The sequence below is a fragment of the Lissotriton vulgaris genome, chromosome 7 (assembly GCF_964263255.1).
Source record: "Lissotriton vulgaris chromosome 7, aLisVul1.2, whole genome shotgun sequence".
NCBI lineage: Eukaryota > Metazoa > Chordata > Amphibia > Caudata > Salamandridae > Lissotriton > Lissotriton vulgaris.
In genome coordinates this window covers 149,341,054-149,358,093 of record NC_141695.1, presented here as the reverse complement: position 1 = coordinate 149,358,093, position 17,040 = coordinate 149,341,054, and the positions used below count along the sequence as shown (strand labels likewise).

At 42.1% G+C, this 17,040-nt stretch overlaps 1 pseudogene; it reads right to left on the bottom strand.

Moving 5' to 3' along the window:
- LOC147701030 (uncharacterized) overlaps positions 1 to 17,040 on the bottom strand; it is a 64,632-nt pseudogene that overhangs the window by 2,111 nt on the left and 45,481 nt on the right.

Genomic DNA, 17,040 nt, shown 5'->3' with positions numbered 1-17,040 from the left:
GCAGGACAGGTTGAATTCATCAGAATGGTAGGGGTGCGCCACCTGCACCTCATGTAGGGCTACTTCACGCTACTTCACGGATGACGTCCGGGTTAAACATCTGTAGCCAAACTTATCAGAGCAGCGAAGTGCTGTCTTTTGGGTCACGTGGGGTGGGATCCGCTATCCTGGCTATACTTGAAGACGTTTCTTGATCAGTAGAAACAAGCGAGTGGGCTCTATAACTAGTTTATTTGAATCTATTACTTGGGCATATTTGATATGTATTTCTGGACATCGGTACCGAGTGAGCGGGCTCCGCGTACTGTTTCCCTCAACACTCTTTGCAAGTCCTGACTAAGGCAGGAAGGACCCCCAATTAGGAGATTGAAACAGAATACAAACTGCACCCAGTGCTACATCAATGCCAGAACCCTTTCCTATTGTCTTTTAACAGAGAAATTGATGCCAAAAAGTTTCCTGTGAGGGACAAGCAACAATGAGTAAAGGGCGGATACGGTCTGTATGGCATGTCAATAGTTGTCTTGTTAAAGGTGATTGGCATGAGACAGTGATGCTGTATATGCACTTCTTAGGTTAGGATCAGCCACTTATAAAAGTCTTTAAGAGCTATAAAGAATCAAGTCCAGCCCTTTTTCTCTTTCAGGTAAGGTTGTGTAGTAATAGGTTTGAGCTGTCCCCTTCCTCTCCTCTCAATTGACTGTGCTATCATAACAATCAGCAGTTGGGGCTTGGAAGAGGGGGGCCCACCTGAGCATAGCACTGATTCTCAGGCGTTTGCCCTGCTAACAGGTTACCAGGAAAAACAGAGTTGAAGAATAAAAAGCCAGATTTGTTTTAACTTTTAAAGTACAGCTTCAATGATGCTCTGTGGCCTGCTGTTTCCCTTGGCTGGTGGCTCTGGCAGCAGTCACTGTGACATCAGAACTCATCTATAATAAGTAACTAGAGCTGAGCTGCCACGTTACTTCTTCATTCAAGACAACAAGGGGTGTCTCAAGTACAGCCAGCAATAAGGAAATAAATAAAGCCTCTGGGAGAAAGACAGGAGGTTCTGGTGATTAAAGTGGCATGAGTAGATCGTACACAAGAAAGGATTTATTTTTAGTCTCACAAGTGGTCTCTCGAATAGACCATCATCAAATAAGCCGTTGTTAAAGACAGAAACAATAGGCAGACAATGTAAAATATATGTGCCAGATTGCTGAGAGTCCCTGCAAAACCCCACACCAGAGGGACATTGTATGGGTTAGTGGCTAATCTGCTAACCTCTGATTCGTAAAACCTAGGAGCTACTTCAGACTTGACCAAATTTAAAACAGTAGGATCTCCGGCAACTCCGTTAACCTCCCCTGTGCTTCATTTTCTAATTATGTGCAATGAGGTGGTGTAAAGTGCAGTTGTGTAAAGTGAGAAATGTGTAAAGCAGCACTGTAAAACCACACTTATGCAAGATATTAAATTCCCTCCAGTCCACCCTGATCCAGCATTGAATCCCAGTGCTCTGATGCTCCCTGTGTACAACCTTCAAGGTTCGTGGAGGAAGTTATACAGAGCACTGCTCATGGAAATTACCCTTACAATGCTAGCATCACAATATGGTGGGCAGTCCACGTGTTGCTATTTCTCAGGTTTAGCACTGCCTCCACAAAGGACATTGTCTAAACCGGGCCACTTGTCTCAACGTAACGGAGGCTCTTCAGTCTGAAAGTTCAAGACACCTCAGTTCCTCCTTTCTTCAAATCAAACTAATAGACCTTTGGGGTCCAGACCAGACCTAAAATGGGCACCATCTGTCTCAGAGCATTTGAAGTGTGATTCCCATGGCTGGGATCCAAACCTCCACCACCAAGCAGCCTCGACCAATCTTTTCTGATATCAGCATGCAAATATGAGCCATGCACTTACGTGGCCGACTGGCTTTCCCATAAAACGTCAAGCAGTGTGTTTCCCGTCCCGTGCATTCCATTACTGTATCAGTTTTACATTCCTCTTTGGAGCCTTCGATGAAGCAGTCTGGACACTTGTATCCATTGCGGGTCAAATTCAGTGGAGGAACTGAAACCGACAGAAGAAAAGAATTAGACAGCTAGACTGTATCCGACATCCCTATCTGCACCTACACCATTGCATAGGAACAACAGAAGGCACAATATGATCCCAGACTGTGATGATGCTGGCATTTAAAAGTGGTATGGTGCATGGAGCAATGCTTAGCATTAAAGATCACATCTTGGACACATCTGTGGATCCCATCAACTTAATGAGAAGAAAGGTCATGGGCCATAGAGGTCTTCACTTTCTTCCAAGATCTTGGCTTTGAATACATTCAAAATCTATGAGTGACAGTGCAAAATTTGAATTTACGGGTGAATTGTACCCAGAATTACTGATCGGGGTGGTAATTTGTCATTTCTCAGAGGACTCTCTCACCCAACACCTAAGAGCAACATTTTGCTCTTCATGTGTTATGTGCCAGTCGTAATGAGGGCCGTGGTGACTGTCGAACTCTGGAGTGTATGTTCTTGCTAACTTTATAAGCTAAATAGATAGAAGATGGCGGCACTCGGGGTGTGTAATGTTCATCAAGTTGGTAAAGTAAACCAATGGTAAGTATTTTTGGGTGCCAGGAAATGGTCCCTTCCGGCCGGTAGGGACTGGAACTTGAACAGAATGCGAAGGAGTGCAAGGGGGGCTTGCACTGTTTCCGGGGGCACTCCGGTTGGAGAAAATCTCCTAAATTATGATTTCATCAGTGCATATCATGTAGTTCAAACAAGTGTAATCGTGGTAATCTTTTTTGAAGGGTCGTTTATTTAGTGGGTCACATATTAAATCTTCATAGTAACTCCTTTGTGAAACGAGACGTTAAGGAAAATGATTGACAACATCCATAGATCTATGCTGCATCCCTATGCATTTCGGGCGGAGCCCTTCGTCAGGGGATAGCAAAGAATCTGTAAGTAAATAAATCGATATCAGGAAGGGGAGCACGCAACCACAGGTTAACTAAAACGTTCTAGGTGGGTGAAATGGAAACATACAAGTGTTAATTAATGGCTACGAAAAAAGAGAAAGGTGCAAAAAATAAATCAATGTCGACCATACCGTGCTGTCGAAAATAGAAAGAAACCTCAGAGGGGTAGAAGTAAATCACCGTGTCATGGAAGAAGACGGAGAAAGACCTGACAGAACCGAAACCCATTGTGTGCTCGTGGAACTGGTAACAAAGGGGAACGCTGAGATCCAGAAGGTGAAGTCTTAGCGAGGCACCAGTTAAAGAAATGGCCATGCGGGTGGGGGAGAAACGGGAAAAAGCTTACCGATGGGTCGAAGTAGCAACGCGCCAAACGGCGTGTTGCCGAGGGTTGGTGTGCAGGCGGGGGTAATGCGGAAGTAAATAAGCGGCAGTGAAAGTAAAAAACGGACTGGCGGATGTGAGGATGGGTGAAAATATCGTATCAGAAAATACTCTATCGTGTTAAACACCTCACGGAGTACACAGGAAAATATAGTGAAACATTGAAAAACAAGCGTTACAAGTAAAGAAAAACTGAATATTTGCGTGAGCTTACTAGACACTCGAACGCGAGAGTGGCGGCCATCTTAGAGTGGACTCAGATGGTATAGATACACAGTGGTAGCATTACTGATATAACGATAAAAGAATGAAAAAGGTACAGGAGGTAGGAATAAAAGGTAAATGGAGAGAGAAAAAAATGGGAAACTAGCTTAAATAAATATCAAAGACCGGAGGTTAGGGAAAATGATAAAATTAGGAAAATAGTACCAGAGAGATAATAGACAGGGAGAGAATGAAGTGTGAAAGAACCAGTTAAAAGGCGAAGCAAAAAATTACAGCTGGAAAACCACGTGAACAGAAAAGAAGAAAGACTAGGGATGGTGGAGACTAGGAACAACAAAATAAACCCATGTAGCATCAAAAGAAATTCAAGAGAATGTATATATGTTGGGACAACAATTCTCTATAAGAAACAACTATATTCCAGTCTGTCAATAAGCCCCTTGGGCTGGCAGGCATCCAGTCTCTTGATCCACACTGTTTCCCTTTGGAGTAGTAGTTTCTTGTTATCAACGCCTGCTTTCAGTGGGACAACCTCCAAGACAAGGAACTTCAGTTGGCTCACGTTGTGGTGGTGTGTAATGAAGTGAGCAGCCAAAGGTGCTTTTGTTGATCTGTTCCTGATAGTGCTTTTGTGTTCGGTTAAGCGAACTTTGATCTTTCGTTCGGTTTTGCCTACATAAGGCAGTCCACAGGGACATTTGAGTAGATACACTAGATTCATAGAGTCACAAGTAGCATTGGTTCTCAATTTGATGGCTTTTCCTGATGATGGGTGGTTGAAGGTGTTGCCCGGAATTATATTGTGACAATGACTGCAATTATGGCACGGTTTGGTGCCACTGTAGTTGGTAGAAATGTCAATGGGTTCGGTCTCAAGAATGTTCTTCAAGTTTTTGGCTCTCTGGTATGCAAAGAGTGGTCGGGTGTTGAAAATGCCCTGAAAGTCTGGTTCAAAGCGAATCATGTCCCAACTCTTAAGGATGATATTTTTGATGGCCTTGCTTCTAGATGAGTATTTAGAGACGAAAACCGGTCTCTGTTCGTCAGTTAATTTGATGTTAGTTCTTAGAAGTTCTGCCCGGGTTTTAGTGGCCACTCGGATTTTTGCTGCTTGTAATGTGACCTCAGGATATTTTCTGTCTCTGTACTTCTGTAGTATTTTATCTTCAGATCTTTCATAGGCTTCTGATTCTGAACAGATTCTTTTAGCCCTTAGAAGCTGAGAGTATGGCAAATGTGTTTTAAGAGGTGTTGGATGACAACTGGTGAACATTAAAGCATTGTTCCTGTCCGTGGCTTTAACGAATAGATTGGTTGACAGTTTGTTGTCGTGTAATGTAACCAGGACATCTAGAAATGGCAAACTTTGTGGACTGATGGTATGAGTGAACTTTATATGGTCATCCAAAGAGTTTATGTATTTCAGAAATTCCAAAATTTCATCAGGTTGGCCAATTCAGATGAGGAAAATGTCGTCTATGTACCTCCATAGGGTAAGAATGTTGTTGATCCATTTATTGTGACTCAAGATGTGATCTAGTTCCATCCTGTGCATGAACAGGTTGGCATAGCTGGGAGCAGCACAATTTCCCATTGATGTTCCAACGAGTTGAAGATAGTATTCGTTGTTGTAAGAAAAGTAACTGTGGTACAACGTGAACTGTAAAAGTTCAAGTATCAGAACTTTCAAAGTGTCTTCGATGGGATGGTGAAGTAAAAAGGATTCTATGGCTTCCAAGCCCCTATTGTGCGGAATCAATGTATACAGAGCACATACATCTATGGTTACCAAAGTGTGTACTTTATCCGGTACAATGGTGACCTGTTGGAGGCGCTTCAGAAAGTCAGTTGTGTCACGCAGGTATGTAGACATGGATGTGACGATGTCTTGTAGATAAAGGTCAATGAATTTGCCAGTCGGCTCATGGATAGAATTTTTCGTTGAAACTATGGGACGAAAAGGTGGCTTGTGTAGATCCTTGTGGATTTTCGGGAGCATATGAATGCTAGGGCATTTGGGATGAGATTGTGTAAGGTATTTGTGGTCCTTGTCTGTGATCGTTCCCATAGTGAGAGCCTTATCCAGAATGACTTTGAGCGTGTTGGCGAAAACTCCAGTGGGATCATTGGGTAATTTCATGTATAGATTCTTATCATTGACATGTTCACTTACACTGGTATGGTAAAAGTCACTGTCCATGACAACAAGTGCGCCGCCTTTATCAGCTTTACAGCACGTAATTCCAGAATTGTTAACAATTTGGTTGAGTGCTCTGGATTCCTTGAGATTGAAGTTGTTATGTTTGGAGTGTGGTTTTTTGAAGTTCTCCCTGATGGAGTTCAAAGTGATGGTTTCAAAAGAGTCAAATATTTTGTGACTAACAGGAGCCACAAATGTGCTTTTACTTCTTAATTCTTTGCACGCATGTCGTATGGGTGTGCTAGTAGGAGGGCACACATTAGAAAAAAAGTGACGGAGTCTCAAGGTTCTCATGAATTTATATAGACTTATCTCAGTTTCCAATTCGGTGGAATTATATGTAGGGACAAAAGAAGTCCCACGTTCCAGGGTGGACAATTGTAATTGGGATAAGTTCGTTTTAGAGATGTTGATTACGAGGGTTTTTTGCTCCTGGTTGCTTGAGCGATTGGAGTTGTCTTTTCTCTTAGAGTTTCTGCCCCTCCTGGTTCGACGTTGACGGTTTGGTCTGTTTCTAAAAAAGAGACACCAGAAGTTGAAGCTGCGGTTTGGGGGACATTATCAGATGGTTTCGGAGGTACAGTGCTCCTAGGTGGTCTACCATAGTTAGTGTTCCCTCTTTGAGAAGTCGAACCATCTGTAGAACTCCCTTCGTCCGAGGACGGATTGTTGTACGGTCTTTGTTGTCTGCATTGGGCATAAACTTCTGCCCAACTATAGACCTCACCCAGTTTATAGTCCATGGTGTCACGTCTATATTTTCTAATTTTTCTATCATTGATCTCTTTCGTGTACTTATCCAATTGTATATTGATGTCGGCGAGAGATTTGTCGAGATCTTCTTTGGACATGTTGTTCTCTAGGTTGCGTGAGATCTGTGTGATTTCTTTGTCTAAATCATCGATGACCTTTGAAAGTTCTTCAACTATGAGAAGAATCAAGTCTAATAAACAACGATTGAGGATGGCGTACCATCGTTCCGTGAATTTCGGGTTGTTCCGACAGAGGGTAGGCTTCAAAGCGATTCTTAATCCTCTAGGGATGCGTTGATCTTTGTGATATCTAATAAGAGTTCCAGCGTGTAGGTGTTGGTTGATAATTCTTTTAGAGGTATATAAAAGTTGTCTCAACATGCTAGGGTTAGAGAAGGCACTTGTGGATGAGGGGTCTGCTTCCTGAATCAAAGCGTAGATGCGGGTAGTTTCATCTTGGGAAAACCCAAAAGTTTCAGCCTGATTGGCTGTGGTGCTTGCAATTTCCTCATAAGACATGGTTCAACGATCGGTGCCCGCCAAACGTGGCCAGAGGTACGTTGATAAGCTAAATAGATAGAAGATGGCGGCACTCGGGGTGTGTAATGTTCATCAAGTTGGTAAAGTAAACCAATGGTAAGTATTTTTGGGTGCCAGGAAATGGTCCCTTCCGGCCGGTAGGGACTGGAACTTGAACAGAATGCGAAGGAGTGCAAGTTAACGTTTTAGTTAACCTGTGGTTGCGTGCTCCCCTTCCTGATATCGATTTATTTACTTACAGATTCTTTGCTATCCCCTGACGAAGGGCTCCGCCCGAAATGCATAGGGATGCAGCATAGATCTATGGATGTTGTCAATCATTTTCCTTAACGTCTCGTTTCACAAAGGAGTTACTATGAAGATTTAATATGTGACCCACTAAATAAACGACCCTTCAAAAAAGATTACCACGATTACACTTGTTTGAACTACATGATATGCACTGATGAAATCATAATTTAGGAGTTTTTCTCCAACCGGAGTGCCCCCGGAAACAGTGCAAGCCCCCCTTGCACTCCTTCGCATTCTGTTCAAGTTCCAGTCCCTACCGGCCGAAAGGGACCATTTCCTGGCACCCAAAAATACTTACCATTGGTTTACTTTACCAACTTGATGAACATTACACACCCCGAGTGCCGCCATCTTCTATCTATTTAGCTTATCAACGTACCTCTGGCCACGTTTGGCGGGCACCGATCGTTGAACCATGTCTTATGAGGAAATTGCAAGCACCACAGCCAATCGGGCTGAAACTTTTGGGTTTTCCCAAGATGAAACTACCCGCATCTACGCTTTGATTCAGGAAGCAGACCCCTCATCCACAAGTGCCTTCTCTAACCCTAGCATGTTGAGACAACTTTTATATACCTCTAAAAGAATTATCAACCAACGCCTACACGCTGGAACTCTTATTAGATATCACAAAGATCAACGCATCCCTAGAGGATTAAGAATCGCTTTGAAGCCTACCCTCTGTCGGAACAACCCGAAATTCACGGAACGATGGTACGCCATCCTCAATCGTTGTTCATTAGACTTGATTCTTCTCATAGTTGAAGAACTTTCAAAGGTCATCGATGATTTAGACAAAGAAATCACACAGATCTCACGCAACCTAGAGAACAACATGTCCAAAGAAGATCTCGACAAATCTCTCGCCGACATCAATATACAATTGGATAAGTACACGAAAGAGATCAATGATAGAAAAATTAGAAAATATAGACGTGACACCATGGACTATAAACTGGGTGAGGTCTATAGTTGGGCAGAAGTTTATGCCCAACGCAGACAACAAAGACCGTACAACAATCCGTCCTCGGACGAAGGGAGTTCTACAGATGGTTCGACTTCTCAAAGAGGGAACACTAACTATGGTAGACCACCTAGGAGCACTGTACCTCCGAAACCATCTGATAATGTCCCCCAAACCGCAGCTTCAACTTCTGGTGTCTCTTTTTTAGAAACAGGCCAAACCGTCAATGTCGAACCAGGCGGGGCAGAAACTCTAAGAGAAAAGACAACTCCAATCGCTCAAGCAACCAGGAGCAAAAAACCCTCGTAATCAACATCTCTAAAACGAACTTATCCCAATTACAATTGTCCACCCTGGAACGTGGGACTTCTTTTGTCCCTACATATAATTCCACCGAATTGGAAACTGAGAAGTCTATATAAATTCATGAGAACCTTGAGACTCCGTCACTTTTTTTCTAATGTGTGCCCTCCTACTAGCACACCCATACGACATGCGTGCAAAGAATTAAGAAGTAAAAGCACATTTGTGGCTCCTGTTGTCACAAAATATTTGACTCTTTTGAAACCATCACTTTGAACTCCATCAGGGAGAACTTCAAAAAACCACACTCCAAACATAACAACTTCAATCTTAAGGAATCCAGAGCACTCAACCAAATTGTTAACAATTCTGGAATTACGTGCTGTAAAGCTGATAAAGGCGGCGCACTTGTTGTCATGGACAGTGACTTTTACCATACCAGTGTAAGTGAACATGTCAATGATAAGAATCTATACATGAAATTACCCAATGATCCCACTGGAGTTTTCGCCAACACGCTCAAAGTCATTCTGGATAAGGCTCTCACTATGGGAACGATCACAGACAAGGACGACAAATACCTTACACAATCTCATCCCAAATGCCCTAGCATTCATATGCTCCCGGAAATCCACAAGGATCTACACAAGCCACCTTTTCGTCCCATAGTTTCAACGAAAAATTCTATCCATGAGCCGACTGGCAAATTCATTGACCTTTATCTACAAGACATCGTCACATCCATGTCTACATACCTGCGTGACACAACTGACTTTCTGAAGCGCCTCCAACAGGTCACCATTGTACCGGATAAAGTACACACTTTGGTAACCATAGATGTATGTGCTCTGTATACATCGATTCCGCACAATAGGGGCTTGGAAGCCATAGAATCCTTTTTACTTCACCATCCCATCGAAGACACTTTGAAAGTTCTGATACTTGAACTTTTACAGTTCACGTTGTACCACAGTTACTTTTCTTACAACAACGAATACTATCTTCAACTCGTTGGAACATCAATGGGAAATTGTGCTGCTCCCAGCTATGCCAACCTGTTCATGCACCGGATGGAACTAGATCACATCTTGAGTCACAATAAATGGATCAACAACATTCTTACCCTATGGAGGTACATAGACGACATTTTCCTCATCTGGATTGGCCAACCTGATGAAATTTTGGAATTTCTGAAATACATAAACTCTTTGGATGACCATATAAAGTTCACTCATACCATCAGTCCACAAAGTTTGCCATTTCTAGATGTCCTGGTTACATTACACGACAACAAACTGTCAACCAATCTATTCGTTAAAGCCACGGACAGGAACAATGCTTTAATGTTCACCAGTTGTCATCCAACACCTCTTAAAACACATTTGCCATACTCTCAGCTTCTAAGGGCTAAAAGAATCTGTTCAGAATCAGAAGCCTATGAAAGATCTGAAGATAAAATACTACAGAAGTACAGAGACAGAAAATATCCTGAGGTCACATTACAAGCAGCAAAAATCTGAGTGGCCACTAAAACCCGGGCAGAACTTCTAAGAACTAACATCAAATTAACTGACGAACAGAGACCGGTTTTCGTCTCTAAATACTCATCTAGAAGCAAAGCCATCAAAAATATCATCCTTAAGAGTTGGGACATGATTCGCTTTGAACCAGACTTTCAGGGCATTTTCAACACCCGACCACTCTTTGCATACCAGAGAGCCAAAAACTTGAAGAACATTCTTGAGACCGAACCCATTGACATTTCTACCAAATACAGTGGCACCAAACCGTGCCATAATTGCAGTCATTGTCACAATATAATTCCGGGCAACACCTTCAACCACCCATCATCAGGAAAAGCCATCAAATCGAGAACCAATGCTACTTGTGACTCTATGAATCTAGTGTATCTACTCAAATGTCCCTGTGGACTGCCTTATGTAGGCAAAACCGAACGAAAGATCAAAGTTTGCTTAACCGAACACAAAAGCACTATCAGGAACAGATCAACAAAAGCACCTTTGGCTGCTCACTTCATTACACACCAGCACAACGTGAGCCAACTGAAGTTCCATGTCTTGGAGGTTGTCCCACTGAAAGCAGGCATTGATAACAAGAAACTACTACTCCAAAGGGAAACAGTGTGGATCAAGAGACTGGATGCCTGCCAGCCCAAGGGGCTTAATGACAGACTGGAATATAGTTGTTTCTTATAGAGAATTGTTGTCCCAACATATATACATTCTCTTGAATTTCTTTTGATGCTACATGGGTTTATTTTGTTGTTCCTAGTCTCCACCATCCCTACTCTTTCTTCTTTTTCTGTTCACGTGGTTTTCCAGCTGTAATTTTTTGCTTCGCCTTTTAACTGGTTCTTTCACACTTCATTCTCTCCCTGTCTATTATCTCTCTGGTACTATTTTCCTAATTTTATCATTTTCCCTAACCTCCGGTCTTTGATATTTATTTAAGCTAGTTTCCCATTTTTTTCTCTCTCCATTTACCTTTTATTCCTACCTCCTGTACGTTTTTCATTCTTTTATCGTTATATCAGTAATGCTACCACTGTGTATCTATACCATCTGAGTCCACTCTAAGATGGCCGCCACTCTCGCGTTCGAGTGTCTAGTAAGCTCACGCAAATATTCAGTTTTTCTTTACTTGTAACGCTTGTTTTTCAATGTTTCACTATATTTTCCTGTGTACTCCGTGAGGTGTTTAACACGATAGAGTATTTTCTGATACGATATTTTCACCCATCCTCACATCCGCCAGTCCGTTTTTTACTTTCACTGCCGCTTATTTACTTCCGCATTACCCCCGCCTGCACACCAACCCTCGGCAACACAGCGTTTGGCGCGTTGCTACTTCGACCCATCGGTAAGCTTTTTCCCGTTTCTCCCCCACCCGCATGGCCATTTCTTTAACTGGTGCCTCGCTAAGACTTCACCTTCTGGATCTCAGCGTTCCCCTTTGTTACCAGTTCCACGAGCACACAATGGGTTTCGGTTCTATCAGGTCTTTCTCCGTCTTCTTCCATGACACGGTGATTTACTTCTACCCCTCTGAGGTTTCTTTCTATTTTCGACAGCACGGTATGGTCGACATTGATTTATTTTTTGCACCTTTCTCTTTTTTCGTAGCCATTAATTAACTCTTGCATGTTTCCATTTCACCCACCTAGATCGTTTTAGTTAACCTGTGGTTGCGTGCTCCCCTTCCTGATATCGATTTATTTACTTACAGATTCTTTGCTATCCCCTGTTGAAGGGCTCCGCCCGAAATGCATAGGGATGCAGCATAGATCTATGGATGTTGTCAATCATTTTCCTTAACGTCTCGTTTCACAAAGGAGTTACTATGAAGATTTAATATGTGACCCACTAAATAAACGACCCTTCAAAAAAGATTACCACGATTACACTTGTTTGAACTACATGATATGCACTGATGAAATCATAATTTAGGAGTTTTTCTCCAACCGGAGTGCCCCCGGAAACAGTGCAAGCCCCCCTTGCACTCCTTCGCATTCTTGCTAACTTTATGGCATGCAGGCCGAAATAAAATGAATACCACCACCACCAGCATATTCTTGGAGGACAATATTAAAAACGTGATAATGTTCCATTTATGTGTATATATTTCCACAAAACGTGTAAACCTACACATTTAAGTGTGGTTAAAATATGTATTTGCACATGTCCTTTTTTTCCACTCTGCAGCCCCAACAAGTTTGGAACTGTTGTCTTTTTCTTTACACTTAAAATACAAAGGAGAGTATTTACTAACATGTTGTCTGGGTGTTGACAGGCGCTAAGGGACATGGCTTTGATTCACTTACCATAAAAAGCCACTCACGAGCAGCACAAGATAGCACAGCGTCATGCGAAAGCCTGTGCCATCCTTGGTAACTCTAGGCCCTAGTGATTGCAAAATGCGGGATAATGTTTGTATCTCCATGACACATCCTCTTTCCTATCTCAAACATTTAATGACGCTAAGTGTCCAGTCATGCCCATTTTGACTGCACACATTTTTTTTCAGTAATTACTCTGTATACATAACAAGATGACTTATAAAGTTGCACTTCGCGATGGTTATTTTATGTGTGATCGAAATCTCACTTATAGGCCTGGCTTAGAGACAGCTTCAGCTGCCTTGCCAGCCTCATGTTTTCTAAAAAAAATGCATAATGATTTGTAATGTGACCTACAGAAAATAATGTGCGGCTCAGCCCCCTTCAGTCATTGGTCAGAAACGGTGTCAGTCACATGTTGTTTAGTCCCCAGATCAGCACACATACATCTGGGCAGCGGTAGTCCCCTGTGACTTTGTTTCTAATCTTTGAGTCAGCCCAGTGGACAGACATTGGTGTTTTGGATGTCAGGCAGCATCAGTGATGCCATTTAGCCTGGTTACCCTTTGCTCCTCTGGATTCAGAGCTGTCTGGCCTCAGGAGGCTCTGTTCAGTGCATGAGCAGCAGCTCCCAGCAGCTGCAGAGGAGTTCTAACTTGAGGAATGATAACAGAGGAAGGCCCCTGGCTCAGTTGTTATGGAGGGCAGTGGTAGCCCGGCTTGCTTTTGAATGAGCCACAGGCCCCGAACGGATAGCTGCTTTGAGAAGGACCAGCCTTTACAACGCAGTCTTTACCACACACGACCTTAAACCAAGCAGCCATAAACACAGGTAAGTACCACACAGGTAAGTCCAAGGTGTAGGTTTCTCATCTTTATAACATGTTGTTTACCATGCAATACTTTACCATGAAGGCTTTTTTTAAAATAAGATAATTTATATGTTCTTTTACCACATGGAGTGAAGGTATTAGTAAGGGTAAACAGAGGGATGGGTTGTTTTAGGGGTGGGAAGAGGTGAATGGCAGCTAGAGTAATTTTAGGGATTTATAGATGGATAGCGGTAAAGGGTGGGAAAGGTTCATTTAGGTTTGTAGGGTAGGTAGTAATAAAGAGATGTTAAGGTGATTTTAGGGTTTATGGGTGGGAAGAGATAAAGGGAGGTAAAGGTAATGTTACGGTTTAGATGTGGCTAATAGTAAAGGAAGGTGAGGGTAATGTTCGGGTTTTAGGGTTGTGTGGAGGTACAGGGATGTAAGGTGAATGTAATGGTGTGAGGCTGGCTAGATGTCAAGGGAGGTAGGAGTAATTGTAGGGTTCAGGAGCAGGAAGAGGTAAAAGGAGGTTAGGATGCCCTAGGGGGAGGAAGGAGAGACATCTTCAAAGATATTACTCAAAGAAATGGATGTAGGTGTGCTTTGCCTTAGAGGTTTGAGAAGTACTACAATTACTTGGGGATTTCCATACTTCTTCCCTCCCTATAGATATGCCTATAGATTTACTCCAATAAAGGGCTCAGGTAAGTTCCATTCCACGATGGATATGACAGCTGCCCACCCATCCCCACTCACTGATTTGTCTGGGATGTAGGACAAGAGCTTTCTCCACAAGGCAAACTGTTTCATCCACTGAGAAAAAAAAAGCATTTACACAGGAGGCTCCATTCCCCCAGTGCAAAGTTAGCAAAATTCAGAACTCTGGGTGATGGGAGCTCCTGGCACCTGTTCCATGACTTTTTCAGCGATTCGCCTTGAAACGTGCGCCTGGTACAGTTTGCTAGGTATACTCAAATTCAAAAGTATGTTTTGTAAATAAGGCACAGAGTGTTTCATGTATGTATGCACATATGTGTGTGTGTACATTTATACAGCACAAACCTAGCCTAGGGCACTAAAGAGCAGTCGAAGGCCATAGGTAAGGAATACAATCAGTATTTTTAGGGTGGAATAGAGGTGAAATATTAAGGGCATCATTAGGATGGGCGAGGGACCGCCCACAACCATCATACTAGGGATATCTGGCTTCTGGACGAGTGGCGTTCAGAAACATCGACTGCCGCGGTCCCGACTGGTGGTCTTTATCCGACCAACTGTCGGATCTCCCTGTAGTCCCAGAAAGGTGTCAGTGCTGATCAGGCAGGCACCGCCGTAGGGATTACAATATCCCTTTCTCCCAGTCATTTTGGAGCGGTAAAACCGCATTCAGGCAGACATGGATTTGGGGGCCCGTAGTGGACGACCCCAACATCCTGGCCAGGGACATGGGCGATGGGGGGCATCTATGGTGCCCCCTACATATCTCTGCACCATGTGGTAGGTACCGCATGGTGCCTGCCATGTAGTGCAGGAATATGTGTGGGGTGTCTGTTTTATCTTGTGGCGGATGCTGCAGAGCGCAGCACCCACCCCAAAACAAAACATGGGCAATGTGACCCCCCTCGGTGGCGGTCGCATCCTATTAAAAATCTAAATTTTCCGGAGGAAGATTAATAGTAAGAGACCCAGTGGCAGCTATTACCAGTCTTATTGGAATATTCAGATATGCAGGCACAATGACTTTGTTACTTTCGCCTGGAGATTTTCACTGCTGAAATCTCAGATTAAAAGTAGGGGAAAGGGAGGAACTATTAGATGAATTGAACACAAATTACTAACTCTCTGGTAACTCCCCATTTCTTCGTGGTCCACCTTGTAATTATCCAGATTTTGCAATCACAAAATATTGACAATAACTTTCATAATCAAAAGTAGAAATAGAATGTCCCTTTCATCCCAACCCCCCTCCATATGCAATTCAGAAAAGGTTGCAAAAGCCCTTTTACGAGTCAGAAAGATGTTTTACTTTGTAAGGAAACTCCACTAGTTTACCAAACGCACTCCAATGTGTTTAAAGTATAACCAGTATTGAAAACTATAATCTAATTTTTTTCAATTAATCACACAGAAAGGTACTTCTTATTCGAAAGACCATGTATTTTTATCATTATTGCATTTGAACATTACAGTTTCAACATTTCCATCTCAGACTAAATAATGCAAAATTTGAAAACATAAACTTCATGTCACAAAAACGTAATGTTACTATTGTGATTACAATACAAAGACGTTTTTAAATGCAATTAAAAACCATAGTTGAGGAAAAGGCCCAATGCATTTAGGGGGGTTCCCTTCTTCAGGGGCACTGAAAGAATAAAACAATGTATGAACATTGTGTTACACATCGGTAATACATCAACAGAAATACAATTTACATTCTCTTATTTGCGGAGGCAGTTCATGATACTAACAACATCTAATACACATATTAGTTATGGAAGCTGAAGTATATGGACTTCTTATTAAGGTCAAAACGAAAAGAATGAAAAAACAGGCATAAAATTGAAAATGAACAAAGAAAACACCACCACCACAGGTGAATAATGTTACTGTGAAATTTGTACAGATTGAAAAAAAGGTTGCAAAAGTATATCACCATGTCAGGCTAGTTATGACTACCATAGTAAAGAAACTGCCCCACCGCACTGTGACTGTCAAAAAAAAAAGGGGTTGTAACCATGTACTCACTTCTCAACTATTCAGTGATATATCGTGAACTAACTGGAGTTCCAACCGGAAAAGACTATCTAGTGCAAATGCTTCAGCTAAAGAAACAAACAACAAAAATTATATCCATCAAAGACATGAGGTGGGACCAATGCACTCAATTACCAGGTGAACAGTGTGCTGCTTTGAATACTTACTCGCTTGTTACTAATGTAACTGCAGCCAATTAACTACTGAACAGGATGTTGCTAATATGTAGCCATCTATCTAATGACTGTGTTCAATCATATAGAAACGATAATTCCATCCGTTTTGTCACTACTCGAACGTAGACCAACAATAGCGGGAAAAACTCTTATATCTCCACTGCCTGTGAATGAATGAAAGTAATGTCATGAGAAGATTTCCATTCACTGTAGATTCTGTCTTTGCTTATAACATACTCTCTGATTGGACATAGTTTTGAATCGTACTGTCATGTAGTTAATAAGAAGCAGACCATATTCATGAAACTAAATGAAAACTAGCAAAAAAATCTTGAATCTATGATAAATTTATTATCAAGACACTAGACAAAACTAATGTTGGATAAAATAGCCCGCCGTATAACAGTTGAGATTCATGTGTTCACTGCCTCAGTAAACTAGGTCACCTCTGAAAACCACGTTCCTGAACAATATACCGAAAAGCTAACTATTTCTTCAAAGAGCTCTTATCACCAAAACAATTTTAACTCACCGATACTCTGTAATCCTCTCAGGTTCTGACCAAGACTCATACTCTCAATCTACAAGATAAATATATCAGTAAACTAGGTCACCTCTGAAAACCACGTTCCTGAACATTATACCGAAAAGCTAACTATTTCTTCAAAGAGCTCTTATCACCAAAACAATTTTAACTCACCGATACTCTGTAATCCTCGCAGGTTCTGACCAAGACTCGTACTCTCAATCTACAAGATAAGTATATCTGTTTCAGAACCTGATTCTCTAATCTCTACGGT